At 40.4% G+C, this 20,215-nt stretch overlaps 1 protein-coding gene across 1 annotated transcript in view; it reads right to left on the bottom strand.

The window, feature by feature from the left end:
* Nucleotides 1-19,827, bottom strand: part of CCDC68 (coiled-coil domain containing 68) — a 218,982-nt gene extending 199,155 nt beyond the window's left edge. The window contains exon 1 of the mRNA XM_081078109.1: nt 19,690-19,827. The gene's annotated coding sequence lies outside the window, so the exon portion shown is untranslated. The remainder of the gene's footprint in view (nt 1-19,689) is intronic.
* Between the last annotated feature and the right edge of the window lie 388 nt (nt 19,828-20,215).

The following is a 20,215-nucleotide window of genomic DNA, read 5'->3' as shown; positions in this document are numbered from 1 at the left end:
TTCTTAAGTTTTATTCCGATTAATCTCTGATTCATGTTAATGATCTTTCAACTGTTTCATTCCTTCTGATGCTGGAATTTTTTATCATCTTAATGCTCTTATGGCATATCTAATCCACCCCTTTCTATCCTTATTTGACCATTGCCTACATGTTCTCCAAAACCTCCTTCTTTCCTCTATCAGCCCACTACCCTCCCTATGTACCCTTGGAGAATTTGCTTGGACTAAGATTTTGGATACTTGGCTTCAATTTCTATAGGTTCCTAGTTTGACGAAATCACTTTATTGAGGTTTTTTTTTTTCCATTATGTGTTTTTATATATTTAATATGCTCATTCCTACATTTGTATTTAATTGTCATTTTCCTAAGGAACGACGTTTCTCCCCAGTTAATTTCTAATGACCCATTTTCAGGGGCATCTGCACCACAGAGGGAGCAGCTGATTTAGATTATTCTCGAATTTTCTCAGCAGGAACCATGACTGACCTAAGTATCCCTTTCACAACACACTGTCCCGGGCACAGCAGCAAGCCAGTGGCCATCCAGGCACTTAGCCTTCTTGGCTTAGTGAGCTGCTACTTCCAATTATTTCTAAATTATTTTAATTGCTTGAAGCCATTAAAAACATACACTCAACATTTGTGCATTTTGAAAGAATTGCCAGAGTCTCCTCAGACCAACGTTTCCACTGACACAATGTGACTTAGAAGGAACATCAAAGGCTTGCGAAGGAGACCACTGAAAGCATTCTTGCTTTCCCACCCATCAGGACTCAGCATTGTGTAAAACAATGTGATTTCCAGAAGGAGCTGGCTAACTTCAGGCCATATGAACTCTGGAAAACCTGACTAGGGCAGAGCCTGAAAGAGGTGAGAGTTTACTACTGTTAGGGAAGAAAAACATGGAGCCCCATTTGCTAAGCTGTTCGTCTCACATTACATTAGAAAAATAGGCAGTATGATCGTGGTCCAAAGTCTATGCTTAAAGCATTGGGTCCACAGAATCTCTAAGGCTTTGAGGGAGTAAAGATGTGTCTCTGGGGAAAAGGTATCAAATTCTAGTATAACTAGCTTGGGGTTGATTTAGAATTCAAGAAATGGGATATAATGTGCAAGTACACTTTCTGGAAGGTTTCGAAACTTCACGGAAATTTCAGCTTGACATGGCTAATTGTGGGGAAGGGTTATGAAGGAGCCAGATTGTATCCCAAGCATGTAACTCAATAATTGGCAATAAGTTGAGCTCAAATGAGTAAATGAATGAATGATTGAATGAGTTAAAAAGTCTGGAATTCCAACTGAAAATAAAACTGGTCATGAATTTATCTGTGTACCCATGCTTTCCTCCTTTCCCTCTTATTTGGAGTAACAGTATACCTTTGCTTCCTAAAGATTTGGCCTTGTACCAATAACCTGGACTCCATCTACTCCTAACATGTAGGAGACCTTATTCCAAGAATTGATGTTTTCCCCCTGCATCATCAATGATTATCTTTCTCACATTAATATTCCATGAAGCCTATTCCTTTCATCTCTCTCATTGCTACTGCCTTAATTTGGGGCTTCATCATCTGTCCATTTGAACTATGTCAATGCTCTCCTAACCAAATAGCAGTTCTGACAATGTAACTAGGATACAGTTTCTTTCTCTGTCCTTGTCAACCTGTCAACCTTGTTTCCTCCGTACTGAATTCATTCTTGTTAGACTCTTTCCTTATGATCAAAGATGGCTGCCAGCAGGTCTCAGGGTGTTTCCTTCTTTGTCACATCTAGTGGGAAGAAGAAAACATCCCTTCCAGCATCTCCAATAAAATAAGGGCAAACTTTTCTTTCACAGATATCCCAAACACCTGTGAAATACTTCCCCTTGTCTCTCACCCTGTGGTCTAGAACACGCTTAGGTTTAAATCAATTAGCTACCACCCCTTGAACTAGACATGGGACAATATTGTCGAAACTCAAAGGCAGACAAGAAATGTGGGTGAATGCCCCAAACTGAAGCCAGGATGTGTAGGTGGGAGAAGAAGATGGATGCTTGGGAGGCAACCAAAATTGTCTTGAACAGGGGTCAACAAAACAGAAATTTGTTCAGATAGAAAGGGAAAGAAAGAAGATCAGAAGGTGTGGCCAGAAAAGTTAGTAAAGGCAGAAACCCAGTCAGAATCTATTAGCCAGAGCATTAAATAAGTCGTGTTCCTAAAACTTAGTTGAAGCACTAGTTACCTCAGCGGACTACTCATGGGAGCTTTTCATAAACACATGCAATGTGACCCATGATTTGTCAAATAAATCCAGGTTTTATATCTTGTACATATAAACTCTGTTAGGCAATAACTACTTAATAACTACTTAATAATGGGTATGTATGTAAACTTTCCCTCAGAAACTAAAACATTTAATTATTTGTCACTTATTTCCTCATTTGCTAGATAGGGCTCTATATTATATTAAAAGACTAGAAAAATTCAGAGGTAGAAGAGAGAGCTGCAACAGTACTCCCTTCATCAACACTTGCCGCTGAAATCAGTCCAATATATATTTATTTCCTATCAATTTTAATGATGCTTCTCAGCTCCTGATAAAAGGTCAAAAAAAAAAAAAAGAAAAGAAAAAAGATTAAGTAACCTGAGTACTTAGAGGAGATTTTGCTGTTTCAAGTGAGCAAAAGGAATGAAAAATGCTAAAAGAAAAATTAGAACTCTCAAACCCCTCTTCCCACTTCCCTGTGGCTCTGACCTCAGCATTAGTACAGGTGGGTGAGGTGGGAGCCTACAAAACAGCGCAGGTCTTACTCTGTCTGTCCTTTAGGATCCCAGCGTGTGCTTCCAGCCCAAAATCCTGCAAAGGGAATCTATCTCCACGCTGATAGATGAAAGATGGGAAACACAGTAGCTTTCTGGTGAATTTTCTTATGCATCTGTTCCAAAGCCAACTGTTTGAAGATTTTTTCTTTTCCTTTTAAGGTCCAGTACATCATCTTCGGGCTTCTCGCCTTCGATGGGGAGGAACATACCACAGACGTTCTCAGTAACTCTGCACTAACTTTCTATTCTACGGAGTCCTTCATTTCATTTTGGCCAAAGATCAGCATTGATCTAGGTTGTCGCCAGCTGTATAACAGCTGTGCAATTCAGGAAAACCACAGTAGGCTCAGGAGGCTGAGACTTTATTAAATCAGGGGGGAAGAAAGGGCAGGTCAAGGGTTGCTTCTTTTTCTCTCAACCTCCCCTACATAATTCTCTTCAGTATCGATGATGTGGTATATGGCGAAACTCAGGTGTCACACCTCTCCAGCATTTAACTAAAGAGTTTCATTTCTATGAGGAGGAAGAAGCCATAGAGATGAGAATTTACTCATGCTCTGTTTGGGAGATAAAGTGGGGATGGGATAAGAAGTTCTCATTTGTTCCAGCATTCAGATAATTTCAGCAGGCAATGTCTTTTCTCTCAAAAGTCAGGGACGAGAGGGGCCTCTTCAAGCGAATTTGGGGTTTGACACTGAGCTCTTCAAATTGCCAAAGCTTCCTAGTATACAGACTACCTTAAAACCTTAATTAAATGCTCCTCCTAGGGTCCCACATGCACTTATGAAGTTATAGAAAGGGCATTTCTAAGACATTTGGCACTAAACCCACTACAATAGATCTAAAATGGATTCATGTTTTATCTGCAATAAGTTGTATAGAAGGATATATCCTCGACACATGAAGGATATATTTGCACCAGTTACTACTAGCCTCAGGTGAAATAAAACATCGAATTTGTAAATCCGTGAGAAACCTACTCATTCTTCAGAAGGCAGACGCTCAGCTTACGTTTTGACCTTGGTAAGGCAGAATGGTTATGGTCAGTATGGAGACTCACATTCAAACCCCGGCTGAAGTGTACAGACTAGACATGTTTCATGGCCTTCGAGCTCTGTGTTGTCATCTCCAAGACCTTTGTACATTGTCACATTAGCATTGACACATTAAAGTTGTTTCCTGCTGGGCAATGTCAAATAGGAACATGAAAATCACATAGAATGAAATGTAATATTTTCTTAGCAGTATCTCCCTTCAGATAAATTTTTAAGTGAGATTCCTGAAAGCTTAGAAGTCAGTAAAATACGTGATCGTTTTGTAGGAAACAAAGATGCCCTCTTTGCAGTAGGAAGGTGATGGTATCAGTAGGATGCAATCTATGAAACATTCAGCTAGAAGAGGAAATGGATTTGCTTTCCTCAATCCACCTAAAGCCAGACTGGAGCAGTGTGCATTGCAAAATGATTAACCCAAGGTAGGGCTGCAGCCTGTGGCTGTGGAAGAAAGAGATGGTGACCAACCTTTGTGGGCAATGAGCCTGTCACCTGGGACTAATTAGAACTCATTCGTTAATCGGCCTATGCATTATTTTATTAAAAGAGCAAACATCCATCTTGCTTTAGAGATCCATGACTATTTTATGAGAGAGATGGACATATGCTGAGTTATGCCTTCCAGTTCATTTTGCATTTAGTACAATGATAAATTCGCATCTTTTTCTTGTTTTGGCAAGTGAAATTTTTGATGAACAGAGGGAAAACAGTAGTGAATGTCTATGTTTTTAGCTTAATTTACAGGCTAGAGGCAGTTTCAAACTCACTCTAATGTATGCATCTCTTTTTACATAACCTCTAGGAGTTTTCTAAAAGAGAATACTTAAGCAATTCTTAAAATTATAAAGCTTTCCTTATGTTCCCTAGTCAGCATTTATATTTTTATTGAACATGACTTTATTTAATTGCCAAAAAAAGTATTAATTAATAAAATGATAGACAGCCAGCAGAGACTGGGTTCAACCATGTGACCATCATGCCTTTTGCTGTAAATGATCAGTCTTGCACTCTTTAATCAAGGTACCAGGGCAATTATTTCTTGGTCCTTTGAGTGGTCTGTGGATAGGTAATGAACATGCAGGTCAATCCAAGAATCCAGATGGATGCTGCCTCTGAACTCCCACCCACATCTGACACACCACTTCTGAAGTACTCCTACCCACCTTACAATTTACGACAGCAATATTTTCCAGACCCGCAGATGTTCAGCAGGCTTGGTTCATTCGAGTAAAATAAAATGAATAGGGGATCTCACCTAGTGTATTTTACACTGCTCTTTGTTTCCTGTAGCAAGTGTATGGCATTTGCATTTTAAGGTGCCCCAGTGCCTCTTGGGGGTAAACTAAGGACTGGACTATGTGACTTGACAACCTGGGGAAAATGTATGCAGTGGTCCCCTAGGCAAAGCTAGAGGAGCTGCAATCAGTGATTTCTCAGTCACTCTGCATGTAAGAAAGAGCTACCCTACACCCAGGTAAAAAAGAAATCTAGAAGGAAGTGTTCTTGAGAGACATCTAATAGTACTGCCTAATGTGGTCGTCTGGTCTGAGATCTGATTGGGACAAGCTGATGTCCAGGATACTGGTCAGTGCGGATGATACAACTGATACTCTAATAACTGATCCAGGGAGAAGCATGTAAGAGTAGCTCAGAGACAAATTGCTCATCGGTTGGCAGCGCACAATATCTTGCTTACTCAAGAGGCAGTGGACTATAGGCAATGGCCCTTGGCATTGGGCATGTTATAAAAATTAAATTTTACCCATATACATACACACCAATGTCTCCATTCCTCCCTGAACCCCCATGAGTGTACCCAAACACCTCAGCATTTCACAAGAACATTATGCTAACAGAAAAACAACTCTGGATAGGGTACCTAGTCTATTCCCCATGCTTATGCTCTGGGGGATACATAGATGCAGTCCTCAACTTTCTTACAATCTACATTTTGAACATTAAACATCGATAGCCTAAGCCTCCTGTCTTCAGCCAAATTTGGCCTTGCAAAGTCAGCTGGCATAGGAGAATTTTAGTACACCACCATGGAACACCCTGAGAGCGCCTGTTACTGCGGGAAGAAGGGGAGACCTAGGAAGGAGAGCTAAGCTTCCACTGAGGCAAAGGAGCTAATCACTAGCAAGTGTTTGTGACAGAAAAATCACAGCACCTGCCTTTCCAATGTCCAACCTCCCAAACACACCACACACACACACACACAAAAGTCCCGACCCTCATACAGAGTCACAGTTGAATTTCATTCAAACCTCAGTCAAGCCCAGTGGATCTCTGCTGAACTGTTGGACTGACTGGAATCTGAAGCCCGTTTCTGTTGGATCCCAGTAAGATAGGATCTCTCCTTAGCCAGGATGCCACGTCAGGATGCCTGCGATAAAGGCTGGTTTGGCGTAGTCCCTTTGGAATGTGTCCACAGAGAGCAGCATAAACAATGGGGGAGTGAAAAGCAGAAGGAAAGAAAGACAGAACTCAGGGTGGACCACCAATAGGACATAGTCTCTTGATGTGGGACTCCTATGATATAAGTCTCAGAGCCAGTCACTTGATGACTAGACAGAAAGGACCAGCATTTATCTCACAGCTTCTGTCTTCCTTTGGCATAGGGTTGCTCCATGGGGTTTCAGCTTTCTGACACATCCAGATTCTTCTCGTGTAAGTGCTAGGCCATGCACCATGCACTATGGAGTCAGAGGAGTGCTTGGACCCTCATCACACAGACATGGGACACACTAGAGGTGAGGTGTTGAGAGCACAAAGCAGGAATTGTTTGCCATAGCGGAACTAGAGGATGTGAGGCAGTGTACGAGAGGTTTGGAATATCCAGCCCTCCAGCCATTTTACCCCACGGCCCTCTTTCCCACCTCTGGGGTAGGCGGTATAAGGCAGGGGTAGGGGGGATTTGAGCAGCAGGCAGCACTGGAATATATCCTCTTCTAAGACACAGGCAGCAACAAAGGCCCCGTTTCAATTCTTGATATGGAAGTGAAGAAAGAAAGACCATTTTCCCAACCCCTGAAGAGCCAGGGTGAACTTTTAAAGCTACCAAACCATCTTCTTTGTCCCCATAGGAAGATCAAGAAGAGAGTAGAGGATGAAATGTAAGAGAAAGAAAATATGGAGCTTGATTTCCTCAATCCTTTATTCATCTAATTAACAACCTTTGAGGAAACTGCTAAATGACCAGATATTTTTTTCCAGGTCCTACAGGTACAGGCATGAGCCAACAGAGTAGCTTCCGTCTCAAGAGCTCAGAGGCTCTGGCTGAGCAAGGCTGTTTGGCTGCCTCAGCTAAAAGTCACCCTTTCACAGCTGACTCTTTCATAGCTGACTCTGCCCTTAAGAGTTTTTAGTCTCATAATCTGCTACCTTCAAGAACTATCTTTATGAATTTTATAATGAGAATAAACTTTCCTTCCTCCCCTCAACCAATGACATTCAATTTTGGGAAATTCTACCTTCAAAGAAATGTGTTATGTAGGACAGTAGAATATTGCCTATAGAAGAAAAATCATGTTACAGATGATGCTTTCAAGGAATTTATAGCATCAGGGCCTTAGAGGAGGGTAACCAGGGTTATTGGAACCCTATCATTTGGCTAATAGTGAAAGATCCAAAAACACAAGAGGATTTCAGCAAAAGAAAAAAGTGAGGCAGCTTGTTCCAAAATCACTGTAAATTCTGCAGGGTGGCTCATCTGCAGTTTCGTTTGCTTCAGATTTTTCAAGTACCAATTTCAATATGTTATACCTTCATTCCAAAAAAACCATTAAAACGTACTAGAAATTTGAATATGTTGGTTTCCGTGTTGCATCTTCTAGGCGGCTTCTCATTCTTGGAAATAGCATATGTGTTTTGGGCATTCGATTTAGGAAATATCTTCTTCAGAGACAAAACTATTTGAAGTTCCATGCTGACCTTAATTCAGTGAAGAGCACACAAAGAGGACTGAACTGGTCCTAGGGCCGTGCTATCCAATAGGGTGGCCAGTAGCTCCATGTGGCTATTCAAATAAAATACACGCCAGATTCCAAAGATTTAGTGTCTTATTGAAAATGTAAAACATCTCATCAATAATAGTTTTTGATTATATTGATTATATTTGATTATAGTGATTATAATATTGATTATATTGTTGAAATCATAAAGTTTTGGATACACTGAGTTAAAAAGCATATTATTAAATTCATTTCACTTAATATTTTTTATTGTGGCTCATTAAAGTATGTATAATAACAAATGTGGCTCACATTACATTTCTATTGGATAGTATGGTCCTAGAAGTATAATAATCTAACCTGGCATTAAATAAACATGATTTGAAAGTCCCACTCACTTACTGGCAAGGCAGTCAGTTTAGGAAGCCGTTGTTTTCCTAAGCAGTGGTTTGGTAGCTGGGAAGTAATTTATGCTTGAGGAGAACCCCAGATACCACTTGATGTGGAGACTTGGTGTGTTGCAGATAAAATAGCCTGATGAGGAGCTGGGGACCCTGTCCTCTCATCCTTACAGTGTCCCTGACTGCCTGTGACCTTCAGAAAGTTACTTAGTATTTCTGGCCTAATTTATCCATCTACAAGATAAGGGATTGGAACTGCATTATCTCTAAGTCTGTTCCACCCTCACATTCTATGATCCCCAGTCCTCCCTGTTCCCACAACACAGGGATATGACAGGTATTAAATCGATTATAGCTACTGACCAAGCGAGAAACCTCAAACCTGAGGAAAGGCAATGTTCTCCTGTTTAGAGATAATGGAATATCCCTAAACTATTAGCTACCAGAGCCCTGACACTTTGGCTTAAGAGATGAGCTACATCTGGGATTTGCTAAGTTGAGTCAGCAAAGACTTTCTATTTCCTTGAAACGACTTCCTGAAGTCATTTTTCACAAGGTTCCAACTTTCTAAGATGTTCTGCCATAAATGCCTTTGCTGTCAGCAGGCGTGGAGTCTGCCAAACTTGGCTTCCCCAGGACTTTCCACTGGGTTCTCCTCTGTTCTCATGAAGTCAAGGACCATGTATGCTACGCCCCTGTGGGGAGTACAAATCATTCTCTCTCCTTCTTTGATCACATACAACGAATATTGTGGTCAGTCCCAGTGCCCTTGCAGAGCCAGGCACACTCCCTACACACTCTCATTGAGAGACTGGAGACACAGGAAGTTGCTAAAACAGTAACCCTGCAGATTATTGGAAAATCAATATGCACCAAATAGAAAACAGAGCTGCTAGGAGGAACAACGGAAGAGGACGGGATTGCAGAACAAGGAATGAGCCCTTGGAGATGGGAAATCACAGAAGATATGAAAACCAAGTCTTCGTTCGGGGCCCCTTGTGATACTTTAGGTTTGACCACTCCTCTATGCACACTTTTTCATGTGCTCTGTTTGTCATCATTCCATTTTGAAGCCCCCATTTTTAAGACAAATTTGTTTTTGAAACCAGTCAGAGTAAGAAACAACTAGCTGGTCCAAGAGAAAAAAGCCCAAGCACACATTGTGGATAGAATGACTGGAAGAAATGTGGTAAAATGGAACTTGGATGAGACCGACGCACTGGCTACTGCACTAAAAGGGCACCTAAAAAAAAAAAAAAAAAGGAACTTTTAAATGGCTGTAAAAGGAATGGGCCAAAAGATCAAAGTTGGCTTCTAAATTGGGGGTAAATTGCCACATAGATTTTCCAAATATTGAGCACCCAGCTTAGTTCCACTTCAATACTGAGGAGCCTGGGAAACAAGAACAAAAGTGTCGAACTCCATTACCTTGCATCCCACCAAGCACTCAGTGGAAAAGAGATTATCGTTTCATTTTGTAATGGTAAGCAAAGAAATGTGAGACTGAGCCTATTTCTCTGCGCAGCTCCAGTGCTAAGCACCATATCCCGTCATAGCCATGTAGGAAATGTTGAATTAATCAAATGTAAAAATAAGACTGCTAACCTTATTATTCTTTGCACTCCAGCAAGTCATTTCACCTCATCTTTTCATTTTTGACTTCTGCTTGTAAGAAAATATTATGTTGGGGTGAAATAATATTCGTGCTGAGCTTCATATGCAAAAAGATGCTCATGGGCCCCATGACTCTTATGAAAAACCTGCAATGGGTCCTCCATACCTCTTCTGTTTTCCTTTGAGGCCAGTGACTTACATTTGGGACACAGCCCCTGCACGTTAACTCCAGTGTCAACATCACCAAACTCACTCTAACTGGACTAACCCATCAAGCTCTAATCACTCAAGACATCTTCCATTTTAACCACACAAATAGCAACGCTATGCAAATCCTCGTTTTCCTCTCTAACACTGTGATCAGTTATCAGCAACCACTAGTCAAAATTATGCACTCTTAATTTTTAACCAATCATTGTACTACTCTTTAGCACTTACATTTTATGATGATTAGTGGTTGACGTATCCATCCTACAGGCAGACATGTAAGTTTCTTGTAGAAAGGAATAACCCGGTCTTATATTAGATAGTATTGTATAATATTATATTATATGAGACCTGGTCTTATATGATAGTAAAATAAGACCGGGACTTATACTTATTTTCGGGGAAACACGGTACTCAATAAATGCCCACTGAACTGTTGCTAACCTTATACCCTGTCCCTTTAAAATGGAATTTTAGTGCTGAGATTTCGTCTTGCCTTCCAAAGTCAGTCCCTCTGCTCTACAGGACTGCATAACTGTGTTTCTGAAAAGGTGCCATCTGCTACTGTGAATTTACAGTCTCTTTCAGCAAATAGGGAAAGTAAATAGAGAAAGCAGAAACTAAATTTCTTCAACTGAAAAAATGTGCCCTGGAGAAATATTTTCCATTGATGTGCCCAGTCTTAAATGGACTAATTCCAGGTACACCTTGTTTCACCCTGACGTCTTCTTTCTGAAAGTCAACCATATGAAAATGTGGCTTGTCAACTGATCTCTGATTTCCTGGAGTCACTCCACGTTTCTTAATCTTTCAGCTGAGTGAAACATAGGAAATCTAGCTTGAGTCTTACTGCTTATTCCACGAGTCCATGGAGAAACCACTGGAGTTCCCATGCATAAATTTATTACATGATTAGCTAGTCTATGAACTGATTGGGGAATAACAAGAATGCTTCTATCCACATAAAATGCTCAGAAAGCACATTTTGAAACTAACAGCATGTTATGAAAATGATTCTCTCTCCGTGGCCCTCTCTCAATTAACTTTTCCTAGGCAGGACACCCTGGTGTCTCAAACACAGTATTAGGTCACTGTCAAATATCAGAACTAAGATGAAAAACTTGGTAAGACTAACCTTCTCTCCATGAATAGATATGTGTGAATTATCTGTAGTGTCTAAGAGCTTGTCCTCTGGAGTCCAGCCCACTGAATTCAAACACTTTATTTTCCTAAAAGTTGATACCAGTGAGTTCTTGAGGAAGGTACTTTAGGTCTTAGTGTCCTGATCTGTAAATGCGGATATTAATAGTTGCTACCTCATAGAATTTTTGAGAAAGTTGCACTGGGCAATTGCATGTTAACGTCTCCGCATATATTCAGTATGATTAAGTCTGTACCTTGGAACTATTATTCTTACTAATCAAATTTTAAATATCTACAAATGATTTTTATTCTTAGGAGAGCCTTACAGATATTGACTGTTTAATCGAGTAGTCTGTAACGTGGAACCACACCACTGTTTCTTAAGATTTGCAATGTACTCAGAGGCCATAGAAAAGCACTTTCTTATGTTTATCATTTTTCTTTGCAGTTTGGAGCTACTGTTGGCCCACCCAGGTCTGAACTACACTCAACTGTGTGTGAAGAAATTCAGAACAAAGAAATAGCTGCTGCCCTATTGAAGGTATGGTTCACTTGCTCTTGGCTAGCCAAAGAACAGACACTTTGACCTACGATGTCTGCTGAATTTCAGCCCCTTCTCATGTAATTCCCCTCATCCAGAAACGACAGGCAAATTCAAGCACAGGTGCAGAAAATCATGTCATTCTCAACAACCTAAAGTGATGTGTTTGCATCTGCTTTCTTCCAGAGGAATCTTCTAGAGAGTGGAGGCAGATTTCACTTGGGAACCTTTTGAAGATTATCTCAGACTCGTTCTCATTTTGAATACCTTGTTATCACCACAGAGAATCTTGCAGCGTAAATGATTTCCAGCCGCCTTTGCAGAAAATGACACAGCCTGTCCTGTGAGCTGTTCGGAAATTACTGTATCTTGTTAGTGGGGGTTGAGTTCACTGATACTTAAAAGCAACAAAGGCTAAAAGTTCCCAGATTTGTAAATTCAGTTCCTTTGAAGGTAGGTATGAGAATTTTCCCACTTTTTCTTTTGTTTCTTTGGCTTCTTTTTCTCTCTCTCTCTTTCCTTTTCTTACTCTCTTTTTTAAACAATCAAGAACACAAGTAGCTGTCACGTTGGTATCTGAATTCAGAGCTCTAGAAGGCTCTTTATTCTGGGAAACACGTAGGCTGAGCATTCCTGAAATGGAATCAACAAAACCTGTACACTCCCAGGTGTGAAGAGGTAATTGCAGGTGCAAATCGGCGATGGCACGAACAACAGGCAACTGAATGTAATAAGCAAGCTGCACCCCGACAACTTGGTGCCGTTCCTTGGAACGCGTCTTTTTTCCTTGAATTCATTTGCGTCTCTCCAGCATAGGGCATGCATAAGAAAACACTCGTTACACATTCCACCAAGCTCATCAGTCTATGACAGGAATTTTGCCTTCAGCTAGTCCATGTAACTAATAGGTGTGTGCGTATGTGTGTGTGCACGCACACACGTGCACACATGTAATTGGAGTGGCAAAGATGGGAGATTGTGCATATGGTGTCAATGCTCTGACTTGGGTCTTTCAACATAAGTACTGCTTGTTGGAGAGTTCTGTCAAAATGCAGGAGTCGGAATGATTTCCAGATCTCGGGGCCACACATGGACTAAGAAAGTGAAAGTCTAGAGGGTGAGGGGAAGGGGGTATCCAGTCAGTAGAAGAGAGCTTGACCTTCATCTTGTGCCTGAGCTGATGAACATGGTACTGCTTTCCTCAGCATTTTGTCTGCCTCGCCTTTCTCCCAATCACCAAGCTTCTTTTTTGCCTGCTTTTCTCCCTCTCCTGTTCCCCCCACCACCAAAAAAAAAAATAAAATTAAAATGGGTTAGCCCACTTGACAAAGATGGAGGAGGATAAAAAGAAACTGAGAAAGAAGCAGGAAATTTCCAATTTCCATTTTGTGTCCAGGTCACAGAAGTGTGGACAGAGTGCATTGTCACCCCGTGCATGAGGCGTATTGCCTGCCCCAGGATGCAGCTTTTGAGGGATGGGGAATACAAGAGCAAGACCTGCAGCTTTTCCTCCCCAGAACAGGAAAGTGCATCTTACTTCAAAAAAAGCATTGTCTCTGAAGCTTATGCAAAGACATTTTAAGAGGACATACTAGTTTTCTATTGCTGCTGTAACAAATGATCACAAATGAAGTGGCTTAAAATAATATGTAAGGTTTTTTTCTTTTATTATAGAATGTAGAAGTCCAAAATGGGCCTCACGGGATTAAGATGAAGATGTGAGTAAAGCTTCATTCCTTCTGGAGGTGCTAGAGAAGAATCTATATCCTTGCTTTCTTTACCTGCTACAGGACACCTGCATTCTTTGGCTCATGGCCTCCTTCCTCTGTCTGCAAAGCCAGCAACATAGTATCTTCAAATCTCTCTCTGATTCTGGCTCCGGTTCCTCCCCTTTCATCCATTTTAAAGGACTGGGATTAGATTGAAGCCACCAGAAAATCCAGAAAAATCTCCCTATTTTAAGGCCAGTTGAAAAGCCAACCTAATTCTATCTGCAAACTTAATTCCTCTTTGCCGTATAGCAAAATACATATACAGGTTCTGGGGACTAAGGTGTGAATAACTCTGCGGGGCCTTGATTCTGCCCACCACAAAAGAAACAAACAATAACTCAGAATTATAAACCTACAGAAAATGGAGACATGCCAAAAAATACGACAGCACAGCAGAGAAAAAACACAGCCTGATAGTAGTTCAATTCAAGCTAAAGGACATTAAGAAAATAACAGAAGCAATGGAAGAGAAACATCCATGAAATTTAGAAAATCTCAGAATCTTTGCTTAGCTAAGCAAAGCAACCATGAGAAATAAAAAAAAAATAATAATAATAATACATGCTGACTGAGCTCAGGAACAATTTAGAAGGGAAGGGAAGGAATGAAAAGGAAGTCTCACAAATGAACCTCCCAGCCAGTGTTTCTGGGAAGCAGCGTCTCTGGGAAAGAAGATGGTGGCTCTGCCAAGTGGTGCTGAACACAGGAAGCTGACCTTGGCCCATCACATGTACCCCTCCTCATGAGCACACCTTTCCACCTGTCCCACCGTGACAGCTTCCTCCTTCAAGGTTTCATCACAACCTGTTTGTAGGTACAGAAGACTCTTTAGGAGGCAGGAGAGGGGTAAGAACACTGAGTTTGTTGCTCTCTTGGGGTAGCCCCTGCCCTGTGCTACCAGGGATGTCTGGCAAGTGGCCTCTGACCCATGCGTCCACATCGCTTCCTGCTTTGCTTACCACAAGCTGTCATGGTGTTCTCCTCTTTTTTTCTGCCATACCTTTGAGGAAAGTGGCATCTTCTGCTAATTAAGAAGAGAGACTGCACCTTGCTCATCACTGTGACCTCAGGAGCCAGTAGCCAGTGAGCTTTGCACACGTGAGGCTGCATGCAAGAGCACACACAACTGCAATGCAGTTTCATTTAACAAGTGTTGAATGGAAGGGTGTTATCAGCATGTAAACCAGATTGGAGATCCGGCAGCTTCACTGTGAACTGCTTTTTAGGTAACCTGAGATATGGCCTCTGACAATGGCAGTCACCACCACAGTGCTGGTGCTTCCTGGGGGGCATGGTGCGGTCAGCATTAATGGGATATCCTCAGGGATGTCCTCAGGGATGTCCAGTGAATCAGAACTCACTGGACATGATCTGTCCATCAGGGCCAAGCCAAGAGACAGGTCAAGTCCATAGCCATGTACTTTCTTCCCCTAGTTTATGGCTGCATCTTGGTTTCCCAGCAGCTGGTATGAACAGGACTCTATTTTGCAGAGGCCCCTGACTCACGCTCCCAGCTCACTTCTCCACTCTCCCTGGAGAGGAAATGCCTGCAGATCTTCTAAAGGAAGTTAACAATGAAGCAGGGTGGGGAGAGCACCTCTCAAGCTGCCCAGATTTCACCTCTTAGGTAGTTGTCAACCATCTGCTAAAACTTAAACTAAGGAAATAAATTATAATGCTAAGAGGAGTGTGAAAGCTCAGTGTCCTGAAAGCAGTCACGGAGCACCTACTGTGTGTTAATCCCTATCCTAGTAATATAGAAGTATATTAAATTATAGCATAATCTTCCTCCATTTCTGAGTGGTGATGGGAAACAAAGGAACTAGAAAACTAGAGAAAAAGAAAGAGGGGGCCTATCTCTCACTGTGGGAAGTGAAATCTCCTGGGGCTCATGTTGAACTGGGAAAGGACTTAAACCCTGAGACTATTCTCCTAGGTGAGTGGGATGAACACAAAGGTCTGGTGAATGAGCCTTTGTACGAGAATTGAAAGATTATCTCAGAGGAGAGAGCAAATCCGGGTATTCCAACAAAAACATTGTTTGCCTGACTTTATACTGCCATTTCCTCAAGCTGCACAAAACTAGGAAAAGTAAGACATACCCAGTCCTCAGCCTATACCTTAGAAGGAACAGGAGAGGTGAAACCAAGTGAAGAAGTCACTCACACAATATCAGAATACATGGAAATTTGGGAGAGCTGCCCAAGCATGAACAATATAGAGAGAAATAGCATAACAATGATGTCACTATATCCAGCATAAAAATTAAAAAAAAAACACAGGATGGAGAATGTAAAGACAACAACCAGAAGAGGAAATCAAGAAAAATCAAGAAAATGTTCACAGTGTCTTAACAGCAGCTAAGGAAACTTAACAAAACAAATTCAACACAACAAGATCTCAAAGTTAAGAGGTTAAACAGCCAAATGAGGTGAAAAGAAAGACTGTAGAGCAAAGGAAACAACTTGAGGATCAGAAGAACATCATAATCCATATGAGAAATAAACAACATTAATACCATTGGAAAACCTATCAATAATATAAGAGAGGAACAGATCACCACAGTGAATGCAGACTGAGAAAAAAATGGGAGGATTAAACACTAGATTACAAAATTTCAAAAGAACGTATATGAAGCTAATTAGTGTGAAATAAATCAGACTGAGAGAGACAAATACCATGTGATTTTGCTTATATGTGGAATCTTAAAAACAAAATAAATGAACAAACAAAACAGAAATAAACTCATAAGATACAGAGAACAAACTGATGATTGCCAGATGGGAGGGGGGTTTGGGGTTGGGAGAAAAAGATGAAGGGATTAAGAAGTACAAATTGGCAGTTGCAAAATAGTGAGTAGAATATAGTGCAGCATAGGGAATATAGTCAACAATATTGTAATAACTGTATATTGTGTCAAGTGGGTGTAAAACTTATCGGGGGAATCACTTTGTAAGTTTTATAAATGTCTAACCATTATCTGTACACCTAAAACTAATATAATGTTGAATGTCAATTATAACTGAAAAACAAAAAGAATATTCTAAAAAGGGAAAAAAGACCCAGGATGCAGGATGAAGAGACTCTCACTGGCCAAATGTGTAACAACTGGAGTATCAAAAAAAATTGTGGTAAAGAGTTATAACACTTTCAATAGACAGAATTCATGGGTTTATACTGATACTGAAAACAAAGGATTGGAATACGGGCTAAAAAATATAACACCATCAATGTAATAAGTTGTTCTGCCCAGCACATCAGTGGATGCTAAAAGCATAAATTGAAAAGTTACTGGAGAATAAGTTATATATATAATGTCAAGATATAGCCCCAGAGTTTACTTAATTATACAGGGAAAAAGACACGTTACAATGTAAAGACTCCTTTATAATGGAGAAATCTGGTAAATACCACCATTACAAAGTATTCAAATTTAGCATCACTGATAATGGGACAAACAGGAATTATGTGCCTTCTTAACAAGGAATGGGAATCATACAACATCCCCCATGTAGTTCTCCTGTCCAAAATGTTTGACTATATGTAATCATTCAGGTTTGGAGGTGTTCTACAAAATAACCGGCCTGGAATCGTCAAAGACTAAAGGAATTTAAAGAGACATGACAACTAAATGCAATGTGTGATTTTAGAGTGGCTAAAGAAAAAAGTATTGAAAAAAAATTAGGCAAGTTGTATTATGGAGTATATATGAAATACCATTATTGCATCAATGTTCAACTTCATAGTTTGATAATGACATTGTTTTGTGAGAAAATACTGAAGCATTTATAGATAAAGTGTCAGAAGGGAAGTTTCAGAAAAAGCTCCTTGTTTATAGGTACAACTCTTACATTAGCAAATTAGAAGGAATAAGCTACCTAGGAACACTTATTAAATTTGTGTCAGCAACGATATACCATAGTGTGTCTAATTCTTCAGAGAGATACCAATGAAATAAATGAAAAGTTTTCTGCTTTTGATAGACTAACCAAAAAGTGAGGCAACAAGCCAAATGGTAATGTGGAAGTGGAAAGACATAAAAAGAAACGCAAGCATCATCAATAGGCACTTACTATACACCTCTTGCTAACTTTTTAAAAGCCTAAACTTTAAAAATAAACTTAAAAATATAAACGTCTTAAAAGTATAAAGCATGGATAGTACCCATGAAGTTTCAAGTCCAGTTGGCAAGACATTAATTGTACACATGAAACAATTTAAACACAATGCAAAACACCATGTTCTCAAATGTCAAATACTGTGGTTTGAACTAAAAATGTAATAGGAATTTTTGGAAGGAAGAGATCAATGTCTGATGAAGTCACTGGGAATTGGGACTTGTGACACATTAAAAACAAGTATAGAACTTGATCTTAGTGCAAAAGCTACCCACATGTGTGCTGAGGAAATTCACTAATAGGGAATGTGTGATTAAAACCGGGTTTTATTAATCAGAAGGGCTTTCATAGGGGGGAGAATTCTCAGGAAAATTTGAAGAAGAGATGCAAATGATGGAAATTGCTAAATATACATTAGAGAGAAAGTGACCTTAGAGATCATCTTTCCAGTTTCATATGTTTATGTGTAAAAAATATTGGTCCCAGAGAAAGGCTGTATTTTGTAGGAGACAAAGGGGAAAATTGGTCAATAGCTAGAAACTGGATGGGAGTCCAGTAACCTGTTCCAATTTGGCAAGCCATTCAGCATTTCTAAATCTTTGGTAGTGTGGCAGATGAGATATATTCCATCAGGATAAGGTGCCTCTTCCCCTTCCTTAGAATCTGGGCCCCCCTGAGTGACCTGACCAATTGACAACAGTGGAAATAACATTGTGGGACTTCTGAAGTGAGGTCACTGAAACATTCATCCTTGGAGCTCTGAGCTGCCACAGAAAAGGTCCAGCTATTCAGAGGCCACCATGATGCGTGAACCTCAAGCTCCTGAGGGGTCCTAGAAATAATATAGGGAGAGAGAGAAAGCCCCAGGAGCACCAAAGCTCCAGACACATGAGTGAAGAAGCCATTTTGGAAGTGGCTCCACTCCAAATAATGCCATGTGGGTTGGAGATGAGTCACCAGTCCAAATCAATCCTGAATTCCTGACGTATACCTGGGGGCAAAATAAAGTGGTTGTTTTAAATCTCTAAGCTTTGAGGTATTTATTACAGAGCAATAGATAAACCAAAAACTAGTTTCTAGTGTCCCTCATAACTCTACATTTCTCTATTTTTTAGAAATTCCACAAGAAAGAACTTTACAAATGTTTGATTAAAGAAGTAAGCAAGTATCGGGTAACAAGTTGGTTTGAACAGAGTAGTAGTTTGTGGAAGAAATAATAGGAAGTGCCACTGGGAAATAAGGGGGTGCCGAAAATTAAGATTCTTATGTCGTGTTCTAAGGATATTTCTGATTGGCAAAAATATCCCGGTTTTCTTTCCATCCATATAATCGACTGTCCTCTCTGTGTGTACAATTGTCCTTTTCTGTAAGATCTGAACCATAATATTGGCTCTCCCCACCTCAAAGAGTGTTATGATAGCAAAATATGGCCGTCACCAATAATTTCTAGCTCTTCACCTTCCACACACGTGGTAAGATTGTATTTCTGTCCCTTTGTGGTTGAATGAGGCCATGTGATTAGATGTTTGAGTTGTGAGCAGAAGTAACCCATGTCACTTGCAAGCCAGGCCATTGAATTGCCAGTTCTAGACCTTCCTGGGCTGTCTTTTCCTCTGGCACAGTGACCAACAACTCTCGTAGTCTGGCTCCATCATTCACGATTCCTGAGTAGATCTGGTGATCAAGGCTCTCTGCCAACCCATCATAGACATACGACATGAACGAGAAATAAACCTATGTGCATTTAAGTCACAGAGATCTTTGGAACTACTTGTTACTGAAATATTATATAGTCAATTCTGACTAATACACCAAAAGAGTTTGAAAATGCTCTTGGAAACAGAGAAGTGACACAAAAGTGTGAGATGTTATTACAAAAGAGAGGCTCCAGTAGGCTTCTGAGGAGGGAAGCAACCCAAGTGTTTCAGTCAGCTGTCTATTCCAAGTTTCTCTTGCTCCACCTTAATTAATAAGTCATCTAGCTCCTCTGAGTCAAATTTCTCTGTGTAACAACAATAACAATAATAATAATAATAATAATAATAAATTGCAGCAGGAGCATCCACTATTCCTTACATACTTACCTACTGTGTGACTGGAAGCCATTCATTGATATGAATTCAAATCCTCAAGGCATATCAGTAGAATGGGTTTAACCATGCATGTTTTCACAGATGTAGACACTGAGGCTAAAGAAGTTCGAACTGTGCTCTTTGTATTTCCTTCCAATTTTTTGAATCTCCAGCACTTAAGAAGCAAGTCTAGAGCTGGGGTAAAGAAAAGTGAGACTCTTCTCTAGTAAACCCATATAGAATGCGGCAAATGTTCTGAACATATTACATGCTTGCTTTCACTGGTGTTTTAAAGGGAAGCTAAAACCAGCCGAGACAACTCTGTGTCCAAGTCATCTGGTGCCCATGTGTGGAGATGTGCGTGCTTTTCCGTGTCCTTGCAAGATGGCACAGATATTAATTGCTTAATATGTAAGAGGCAGAGGCTGGGAATAATAATCCTCAATTCCAAAGTCGTCTTGGTTTTACCTTCATGGGCCCCAGCTACCCACAGGCCTCTTGGGGCTTAAAAGCACCAACAGACGCTTCAGTCTCTCTC

Source organism: Rhinolophus hipposideros, assembly GCF_964194185.1.
Source record: "Rhinolophus hipposideros genome assembly, chromosome: 17".
Lineage (NCBI taxonomy): Eukaryota > Metazoa > Chordata > Mammalia > Chiroptera > Rhinolophidae > Rhinolophus > Rhinolophus hipposideros.
The sequence above is the reverse complement of the archived record's forward strand: the minus strand, read 5'-3'. Positions and strand labels throughout refer to the sequence as shown.